Source organism: Danio rerio, chromosome 6 (assembly GCF_049306965.1).
Source record: "Danio rerio strain Tuebingen ecotype United States chromosome 6, GRCz12tu, whole genome shotgun sequence".
NCBI lineage: Eukaryota > Metazoa > Chordata > Actinopteri > Cypriniformes > Danionidae > Danio > Danio rerio.
The window spans coordinates 57,497,672-57,509,908 of record NC_133181.1 but is presented as its reverse complement, the minus strand read 5'-3'; the positions used below and the strand labels follow the sequence as shown (position 1 = coordinate 57,509,908).

At 29.5% G+C, this 12,237-nt stretch overlaps 1 long non-coding RNA gene across 1 annotated transcript; it reads left to right on the top strand.

Moving 5' to 3' along the window:
- The first annotated feature begins 8,868 nt into the window (after positions 1-8,868).
- LOC141386379 (uncharacterized) lies at positions 8,869-11,565 on the top strand. Its single transcript, XR_012408286.1, has 3 exons — positions 8,869-9,052; positions 9,159-9,195; positions 9,326-11,565. It is a non-coding gene; the product is annotated as an uncharacterized lncRNA (long non-coding RNA).
- The last annotated feature ends 672 nt before the right edge of the window (positions 11,566-12,237 follow it).

The following is a 12,237-nucleotide window of genomic DNA, read 5'->3' as shown; positions in this document are numbered from 1 at the left end:
CGGTACAGGTGAATTGGGTAGGCTAAATTGTCCGTAGTGTATAAGTGTGTGTGAGAATGTGTGAGTGGATGTTTCCCAGGGATGGGTTGCGGCTGGAAGGGCATCCGCTACGTAAAAACGTGCTGGATAAGTTGGCGGGTTATTCTGCTGTGGCGACCCGGGATTAATAAAGAGACTAAGCCGAAAAGACAATGAAAGAATGAATGAATTAAAAATATTTTTAAAATCTCCATTTGGAAGTAGGTCAAAACCACAAGTGTATACAGTATGCAACTGCACAACAATAATGGTGATTGAAAAGTATATGTTTTGTTGGGCCAAAGCTCATTTTTGACGTCAGTTGCAGGTCAGAGGGAGGGGGGTGGGGGGGGGCGCAAATCGAGACCCAGCAGTTTGAGACCTAGTTAACACTGAATTTATAACAGCTAAGAACGCTAATAACATGATGCAGAGCAAACTGCCGACATTTAAAAAAAATTATTATTACTGCTTGTTCAAACTACTTAATTAAAATGAGCTAAAACAACTTGATTTTTAAGGTTTTTTGAGGACAACTTAATTGTTTTATGTCCAATCAACTTAAATGTGTAACAATGATGAAGTAACTTAATCTATTTGTGTTAGGACAACATAAGGAAGTGTGTGGAACCCTGCATTTTTTTTACAGTGTATGTTCTGGAAAACAACTTAAGTGATTTAAAGTGATTATATTTTCTCAAAGTGTTACAGATGTGCATGTAATATTGTATTTTTAGTTTGAGCACTAAGAAATAAAACCAGCAGGCGATGAAGAAACCGGTGGTCATACTCTTTTCGGTTGCTAGAGGGCAGTGTCCACTACACAATTAATGTACAGCCTATCAAAAGTCTTTGTTTTATAAACTGCAGGACTTATTTGAAGCATCCAGAACCACTCATACAATAAAGAGGTGCGATTAGTAAACTTCTTAAACTAAACGCTAGCACAATTTTAATGTGCTTCTCAGAAATATATTAAAAATACTGTGACATAGAAAACGTTTTAATCAAGATTAATTATTATACATTTTTTAAATGCATATTGCTTGTAGTTATGCTTACTACTGTATTTTTTAGCTTTATAAATATACATTAATTATTAATAAGGGAACAAGTCAATATTATTATGCTCTAAATTTATATTGCTTCATGCTTGCTACTTTATTTTTAGATTATAAGATTGGTAACACTTTATTTTGATGGCCCATTTGAGTATTATTCCTTCAACAGACATTCAACTGACTATAACAAACTTTGCAAGTACATGTCAACTTACACTAACCCTAACACTAACAGTCTACTTATAACCTAATGATAATTAGTTGGCATGTAGATATACTGTAACTTAAATTTAAAACAGACCATCAAAATAAAGTTCAATTCAATTTAATTCACCTTTTTTTTGTATAGCGTTTATTACAAATGTAGATTGTGTCAAAGCAGCTTCACAAAAAAGATCATAGTAAATTGAAACAGTTTAGTTCAGTATTAAGTTTTTAAGTTCAGCTCAGCTCAGTTCAGTGGGGTTTATTAGTCACTATTGAGGGCCTGAACACTGAACAGCAAATCCATCAATGCATAGCTCTACCGATCCCAAACCATGCAAGCTAGTGGCGACAGCGGAGAGGGAAAAAAAAACTTCACCAATTGGCGAGAGTGAAGAAACCTTGAGAGAAATGTGTGACCCATATGGCTGGTAGTTATGCTTACTACTTTACTTTTTTTTCAATATAGCCTACGTCAATCATTAATAAGTGCACAAATCAATATTATTATAAACATTCTAAGTGCATATGGCTTGAAGTTATGCTTTCTATACTATACTTTTTAGGTTTTATAAACATATTCAATCATTTATTTTCCTTCAGGTCAGTCCCAGCGGAATGAACCGCCTTTATAAACATATTTTAATTACTAATACGTGCACAAATCCAAGTCCAGTTAAAGATGTTTTTCATGTTATAAGAATTATACCTAAATAAAAAAATTGCAGTATATATACAGTAGTATAATTATAGCAAAGATCATAAATAATATGTAAATAGTAAACCAAATATGATAAGGGAAAACACTGTGAAAAAAATTTAAGACAAAAAGTCAAAACAAAATTAATTTATAAACCTATTTTAATTAATTGATCAGGTTTTGACTTTTTTTTTAAGTCATACAAAGTTTTACTTTATATTTTTAGTAAGTTTGATTGATGCAAGTTGGGATGACTAGAAGAGTTCATTCGGTAAAACTAAAGATAGCAAGAAGTTTTTTACATTATACAATTATACTAAAACTACAAAACTCACTGAAAGAATACTTCAAAATGTACTTGTGAAATGAATAAAATGAATAAAAATACCAGTGTCCAAACTACCTCATAATGGTAGACAAACAAAAAATTTAGTTGTGTACTTAAAGTTTACCGTTAAGGTATTCTTAAAAGCACACTATCATGAAGTAAAAAGTGTTCAATAGTCCCTAATAGAATGGAGAAAGTACTAATATACCACATCAAAACATTGTTATTATACTTAAAATAGTCTACTTTACTTTAAATACTGCTTTTGTAAAGATGTGAGAATAAGCTACACAAAAAGAAAGTAGAGTGAATGTAAAATAATTGATTGTAGGATAACATCAAAGCCAAAACTATTCATCCAAAACAGCTAAAAACCAGTTAAGATAAATATTGCTCACAAAAAAGTGAGGTCAGGGTTTAAAAAAGGTCAAACATCTGACTCCTAATCGACCGACTCTCCCTATTTTCCACTGGAGAAAGTTGTTGCACATTCATGACTCACCGGCAGACTATGATTAGCCTTTCTGTCCTTCACTTTACCCCGGTATTGACTGTAACATAATGCGGTTTTATTCTAGTGCCGAAGTTTCCTCAGGATTAACCATCTGAATAGTGTTTTCATCCTGGTTAAATTCTGCATTCGTTGATTCATTGTACTGAGTCTTTTCATTTGTCTGTCTTTTATTAATCGATTTGGAAAATAACCTGAATTCAGAGTGTTTTTCCCCTTGAACAGGCAAGTGAGGACAAGAAGAGAGCCTAGATATGACAATACCAATACGTCTCAACTCTAGCAATGCTATCTAACATTTAGATATTTATGTTGTGTTTTTTTATATTAAATATCGTAAATATTGATTTACACTTTCATTCAAAACACTGGGAAGATTAGGTAAGAAAGAGCATAATGAGCCATTGAATTTTACATAGAAAATAAGGCACACCTAAATTAGTGACGTGAATTTAATGTTCAGGTCAATTAGATGTTGTATTTTATTCATTTGTCAGGTTTTTGTCTTTAAACTGCTCCTGTGTGTTGGATTAGGTTTTTACACATCTCATTCAAAGCTTTCTGTTGTTGTTGTTTTTTTGGTGTGATTTCTGAATGTTCCTGTGAAATTACTGACATTTTTCAGTGTAGTGATATGGAATTGCATTGTGCTCAAAACCTGCCGGAACTACTTTAGAGTGCATTTATGAGCAATATCACACGAGTAGCAGTGCGATATGTTAAGTATATATATATATATATATATATATATATATATATATATATATATATATATATATATATATGTATATATATATATGTATATATATATATGTATATATATATATATATATATATATATATATATATATATATATATATATATATATGTATATATATATATATATATATGTATATATATATATATATATATATATATATATATATATATATATATATATATATATATATATATATATATATATATATATATATATATATATATATATATATGTATATATATATATATATATATGTATATATATATATATATGTATATATATATATATATATGTATATATATATATATATATATATATATATATATATATATATATATATATATATATATATATATATGTATATATATATATATATATATATGTATATATATATATATATATATATATATATATATATATATATGTATATATATATATATATATATATATATATGTATATATATATATATATATATATATATATATATATATATATATATATATATATATATATATATATATATATATATATATGTATATATATATATGTATATATATATATATGTATATATATATATATATATATATATATATATATATATATGTATATATATATATATATGTATGTATATATATATATATATATATATATATATATATATATGTATATATATATATATATGTATGTATATATATATATATATATATATATATATATATGTATATATATATATGTATATATATATATATATATATATATATATATATATATATATATATATATATATATATATATATATATATATATATATATATATATATATATATATATATGTRTATATATATATATATATATATATATATATATATATGTATATATATATATATATATATATATATATATATATATATATGTATATATATATATGTATATATATATATATATATATATATATATGTATATATATATATATATATATATATATATATATATATATATATATATATATATATATATATATATATATATATATATATATATAACAATATATAACAATAATATAATAAATACTAAATATCTAATATCTAAATACTAAAAAAAATCAGTTTGCAATAATATTTCACAATTATACTGTTTTAACTGCATTTTGTGATGGCAAGGTATTGGCATAACTAATTTAACAAATAAAATTAATAATAATAAAAACATTAAGAAACCATTGTGCAAATATCACACCACCTTATAAATGCCCTTTAATTTAATTTAGTATTTATACAGTTATACCGTTTTTATTTTTAAAAACTGTATTAAAGTCAATATTATTAGCCCCCTTAAGAAATATTTTAGAACAACTGTTATACAGTGACGTGCCTTATTACCCTAACTTGCCTAATTAACCTAGTTAAGCTTTTGAATGCCACTTTAAGCTGAATACTAGTATCTTGAAAATTATCTACTCAAATATTATGTGCTGTCTTTATGGCAACGATAACAGAAACCAGTTATTAGAAATGAGTAATTAAAGCTATTATGTTTAGAAATATGTTGAAAAAGTATTCTTCAAAAAGAGGGCTAAGAATTTTGAAAAAAAGCATTAAATATTTAAAAAACATGAAAATAAACCTAATTTAAAAGAGTTTTCTTATAATATCTGCTTTTGAAGTGTATAATTGCACGTCTGTCATTATCTGAGCCTTCTGAAATCAAAGAAAGATCCAGCGCAGTGAAGAAAAGCAGAGATTTACCAGCGGCTCATATTACTCATTACAGACAGTACAGTTACTCACTGAATATGGCGGACTAGAGAATGTCATCATGATAAACTCCCTGTGACCCTTCAGACAGCAGCAGAAGTGAGCCACAGGTCAGCGTTTATGAGTGTTTAGGAGTTCTGCACAGACAGATTTCAAATGTAAAAGTGTAAAAAACTCGATTCAATAAACTTTTATGACTAAATATGATAAATAGAGACTGTAAAAGATGTTTGAATAATATGCAGCTATGGAAAATATCAATAGACAATTTCGGAATGATCGGTTTTACTGGATTTTTATGAACCACAGACACATACAGCATCTGTTTTACACAGTGGTTGCCCTTCTAGCTGCAACCCAGCACTGGAAAACACTCATACACTTTCACATTCGCACACTACGACCAATTTAGTTTATTCAATTCACCTATAGCGCATGTGTTTGGACAGTGGCAGAAACCGGAGCATCTGGAGGAAACCCACAATAACACTGGGAGAACATGCAAACTCCACACAAATGCCAACTGACTCAACCGGGAACTGAACCAGCGACCATCTTGCTGAAAGAGATTGTGCTAACCACTAGCCCAGCTACTAAACATTTTCAGAAAAAAAAGTATCTATGAACAATGATTAAATATTTTTCGAAAACATTATTAAAGACCACATTGTTTATAATGAACATTCTGTTACTGAGGGAATGTTTACACAAAACTTTAGGAGAACCTTGCCAGAACATTCTGAGAACATCCCCTAACATCTAAGATTAAGGAACATTCCATCTTATTATTTTGCAAACATCTAAGCAAGTTGCAACATTTATAAAACATTAAACACGAACGCTCATGATAATGCTTTTTAGCAACATTTTGATCATATTTAAAGGGATAGTTCACACAAAAATGAAAATGTCCCTACAATGTCCTGACATTTATGTGATTATAAACATTCATGAATTTCTTTTTGTGTATTGTTGTTGTTGAACACAAACAATTTATATAATCTGAAGAATGCTGAGAAAAAAATAGAAATAAAAAAAATAGCCAATAGAAGTCATTATAGAAGTTCGAACAGTTTTGTATTGTTTTAATGCCAATAATTAAAACTACTGTGCATCTGGAAAGTATTGATAGCGCTTCACTTTTTCCACATTGTTTTTATGTTACAGCCTTATTCCAAAACGGATTAAATTCATTTATTTCCTCAACATTCTACACACAATACCCCATAATGACAAGGTGAAAAAGAGTTTTTGAAATTGTTGAAAATTTATTAAAAATAAAAAACCCTGAAAAATCACAAGTACATCAGTATTCACAGCCTTTGCCGTGAAGTTTTGAATTGTTTACTTAGTCTGAGCTCCAGCGTTCTTCTGTGAAGAGAGGTGAACTTTACTGAAGGACAACCATCTGTGCAGCAATCCACCAATCAGGCCTGTATGGTAGATTGGCCAGACGGAAGCCATTCCACGCCTGGAAATTGCCAGAAGGCATCTGAAGGACTCTCAGACCATGAGAAACAAAATTTTTTGGTCTGAAGAGACTAAAATTGAACTCTTTAAAGTGAATTCCAGGCGTTACGTTTGGAGAAAACCAGGCAACGCTCATCACCTGGCCAATAGCATCATGCTGTAGGGATGTTTTTCAGCAGCAGGAACTGGAGAACTAGTCAGGATAGAAGGAGATAATACAGCAGATACATCCTGAATAAAACCTGCCAAAATATCAATGGAGTGGCTTCACAACAACTCAGGTAATGTAGTTGAGCGGCTCAGCCAGAGCCCAGACCTAAATCCTATTAAACATCTCTGGAGAGATCGGAAAATGGCTGTACACTGGCGCTTCCCATCTAACCTTATAGAGCTTGAGAGGTACTGCAAAGAGTAATGGGCAAAAAATCCCAAAGACAGGTGTGCCAAGATTGTGGCATCAAATTCAAAAAGACTTGAGGCTGTAATCGCTGCCAAAGGTGCATTAACAAAGTATTGAGCAAAGGCTCTGAATACTGATGCACATGTGATTTATCTTTTTTTTTTTCAGATTTTAATACATTTTTTTACATTGTTATTGTGGGTTATTGCGTGTAGAATTGTGAGGAAATAAATTAATTTATTAATAAGGCTGTAACATAAAAAAGAAGCACTATAAATACTTTCCAGATGCACTGTATATTGATTTTGTACACCTTATTGGTCTTGTGGGTTTCTACCAGTAATATTTTACCTATTTTGTAATGATTACATCCAAAAGACAAATATTATTCCCACCTAAATGTAATTTAATTCAATATTATATACAGTTGAGGACAGAAATTTTAGCCCAGCATGTGAAATCTTATTAATTTTTTTAGGTCACAAGTGCTCTGGAGAGAATTTTTGCAACACATTTCTAAGCATAATAGTTTTAGAAACAAATAAATTTTATTGTGTTTTTGAAAAAAAAAAACAAGGTACATTACATTGCAGATATTCCGTAGCAAATATATTTTTGTTTAGTTTTTATTTTCTTTTTTTTTTAAATCACAAACTAATTTAAGACAAAAAAAAGTTGCGTAACAAAAAATTTATAAGAAAAATAAATAAAATAAATTAATTAAATAAGTCACATAAATTAAATAAATAAATAAAATTTAAATAAATAAACAAACAAGTAAGTAAATGAATTGAAAAGGCTAAATTGGCCGTAGTGTATGTGTATGAATGCAAGAGTGTATGTTTCCCAGAGATGAGTAAAACATATGAACACACAATTGAACACACATTCGAGTGTGGCAACCCCAGATTAATGGAAATAAATGAAATAAAATAAAATAAATTAAATTAAATAAAAAAATAAGTAAAATAAAAAAATAAATAGAAATAAATAAAAGTAAAAAAATAAAATTTAATTAAATAAATTTATTAAAAATAAAATAAAAATTTTATTACACAAGCAAATAAATAAAAGATAATAAATGTAATAAATAAATAAATATAATAAATAAATATACATAAATTTTCCCAGTAATGGGTTGCAGCTGGAAGGCCATCCGCTGCGTGAAAACTTGCTGGATAGGTTGGCGGTTCATTCCGCTGTGGCGACCCCAGAATAATAAAGGGACTAAGCTGACAAGAAAATTAATGAATGAATGATTGAATGAATATACATAAATATATTAAATCAATAATTGTTCTGCAGCCAATTAGAACATATATATTTTTAAAGAGAACTAATATTATTGACATTAGCAGTTTTACATTTTTTTAAGCCAAAGTAAAAGAAATAGGACTTTCTCCAGTAGAAAAGTATTACTATATACTGTGTAATGTGAATGTTTTCATGGTATTTGTCTTTCTCCATTAAACAGCACTTGGCAAATAATTTGAAAAAGAATTGGAATTTCACAGGATTTTAAATTATTAAATATTTTTAATAATAATTCTGTCCTCACCTGTATCATCACTCCAAAACAAGCTCTGAAATCATCATACAAGCACACACACACAGTTGTCAGCCGATCTATTAATAAACACAATGCACCACTACAGAGAATGTCTTCGACTATTGTTCATGTATGTGTTCACGTGTGCATGTGTGTGTGTGTTCAGCTTATAAAACGCCACATATAGTGTCATGTGATCTTCAGATAACTTATATATCAGTGGGTTTTGGCTTTACAGCATACAGCCTTCAGAAACAGAGTGGAAAATAACACCATCTGACTGAGCCAAAACCAGGTAAGACCATCATCTGCATGTCTCCAGCGTAAGCATGATGTTTTTAAGTGGTAATTGCTGTAAAAGCTGACTGATTCCTTTGTAATCTACTGTATGTATGAAACAGGTCATCATCTAAACATGTCAGAGGGCGTTGAGCATGAGTAAGTTGTTAAAGATGATTTTCATATGAATATGCATGCAAGTTTATCCGGAGCTTGATCAATCAAGCATTTATGTAAATAATCCTCCTTTTTTTTTTTTTTTTTTTTTTTTTTTTGCTTTTTCATCCAGAAAGCAAGAGGGTGAGTTTTTATCTTCTGTAAATAAAAAAAATCTGCATTGATTCAGGCTGGTCAGGTCTAAAACTTAGAATATTGTCTATAGAGGCAATGTTTATTTCATACAAAATACATACAATATTCAAAATATACTGTTAAAATAGAAATAATTCATAAGAAATATTTTTATTTAGATAAAATAAGTTGACATAAAGCATACTGAATTTTAACATAAAAGTCATAATATGACATAAAAAAGTTACAATTATGACATTAAACCTATTAGAGAGAAAAGAAGTGAAAAGTAAAAGAAAGTGAAAAAATAAGTCATATACCCCACATGGAAAGAACCTATATGAGGATATATGCGCATACAGTTGAAGTCAGAATTATTAACACCCCTGAATTATAAATTTTTTCCCCACTTTCTGTTTAACAGAGAGAATATGTTTTTTTTTCCATTACATTTCTAAACATAATAGTTTTAATAACTCATCTCTAAAAACTGATTGATTTTATCATTGCTATGATGTTAATAAAAATTATTTGACAGCTTAAAGCTTAAAGTGCAATTTAAAGGCAAGGCAAGGCGACAAAAAAAAAAAAATAATAATAATAATTTTGACCTTAAAGTGGCTTTAAAAAATTAAAAACTGCTTTTATTCTTGCCGAAATAAAACAAATAAGACTTTCTCTAGAGAAATGAAATATTATTATTATTACTGTGAAAATATCCTTTCTCTGTTTAACATCTTTTTGGGAAATATTTAAAAAAAGAAAAAATAATTAAAGGAGGGCTAATAAATCTGACTTCAATTGTATGTGAAACCAGTATATATGCACATAGTTTTGTTTGCTAAAGTAAATGATAACTTTACCATTAAAAAGTCATAGTGATGACAAGAAAATTTCACCTTTTATGAAATCCCATTTCTGTCATGAGATTTTAAAATATAAATCAGACTGTGGTAAATAATTACTGACAAAAGTCAAAATCAAATTAAGAGATTAAAGTCATTAGACAAAGTCAAAGAGATTACACAGAGGTTAACAGTCATTATGACAAAGAGTCACTTTTGTTATAATTCTGACTTTTAAAGTAATATTTTCACTTACATGTCATACTTTGGACTTTTGTTATAATTATCATTTTATGATACTTTTTTTTCTTCTGTGGCAGAAATGGGGTTTCACACATTTCTCATTTTTATTCATATTTTAAGACAATAATCTTTATAATTTTATACCTCAAGGTTTTTATAGTATACTTCTGTTTTATGTAATTTAATTATTGTGATTTATTAAAGTATATTCTAACTATACGCACTGTAAAAACATTATATGATCAATATGTCATGACAACATATGTTTTTAGGTTAATTATAACTTATTAAACTAAACTGTTTCCAATACTGGGTTGCAGCTGGAAGGACATCCGCTGCGTAAAACATGCTGGAATTGTTGGTGGTTCATTGGACTGTGGCAATCTCTGAAATAGAGACTAAGCCAAAGAAAAATGAATGAATGAAACTAAACTATTCATATTTTCAACTAAAGTTTTTAAGCTACACATTTAAGTCAGCTTAAGTTTAATTGACTCATATGGTTAATTTGACCCGACTTAAACATTGAAGGCAACCTCTATATGTTTATAGATTGCTTCCCCACACAAATATATGGCTAACCTACTGTTTTTTGTGCATGTGTGGGTGTGTGTGGGTGTGTAATAGTAATTTCAATTTAATGAATGCATTGTGGTGGTTTAATTTAACAGTTAATATTCCTATCTATGTTTTTTGCATGAACATACAAACAATATTATTTAAAGAAACCAATATTTAAAGGCACTTGACATATTACACACACTGTTAACAATTTCCTGTAGGACTTGCAAAAACTCACTGGCAGCAGTTCGGCAGTAACTTACCAATCAATTACAGCAAAAATACGGTATTTACATTTACAGCACCATTTCTCTTGCTTTATATGTATTAACAAAATTGTATGCAAATAGCAAAGAATTTTGGCCCACATTTGGCATAAAGCTGGCACAGCTGGCATTCATCTGGCACTGGTATACAGCATGTGGGCCATGCATGGCCCAGTTTTAGCAGAGGTGGCACCGTCTTTAAGGCGGCACACAAGATTTGAGCCAGATGTCAAATGTAGTATTTGGCCCAGATGTTAAAAACTGTAGGCCGGATAAGTTTAGCCTATCTTGACCCACATTTACAATACATTTTCATTATGAGTAAAGAAAAAAAATCTACCAATAAGGTTTCTGCCAACAGCACGCTCATAGCGCACCTAAACTGAAACGCTTCATGGGTTTATCAGTTTATCAGTCTCTGAAGAAGTTCAGTTGTGCTTCATCTAAAACTCCACATTTATAATTCTCTCAGTGGCTGACATTATCTTCAGCAGATATGATGTTAAATCTCTAATAAATCTAATAAAAAAAGTGAAATTTATTCATAAACTAATTTCGAGAGGATTACATGATTATGATTGAACACGGCTGGTTATGCATTAGCATGCATGATCCACCAATCAGGCCATTCCTAACCCACTATAAAGAGCCAGGGTTTTTCATTACAGTCATCTTCGATTTGAAGAATCCCCCCTTCCACCCCTACCTCTTCACCTTTCCCTCCATAGGGCGGCATGGTTGCCCAGTGATTAGCACTGTTGCCTCACAGCAAGAACGTCATCGGTTCTATAGTCCTTAACAGGCCGGTGGTCGTTTCTGTGCGTAGTTTTGCATGTTCTTCCTGTGCTCGCGTGGGCTCGTCGCCGGTTTCCTCCCACATTCCAAAAACATGCACAACAAGTGAATTGATCAATCTAAATGTTGCACTAAAGTCAATCTCTTAACCTGTAGCATATCTTTTCATAGCATTCAAATCTTTAGTCATCAATTTTTAT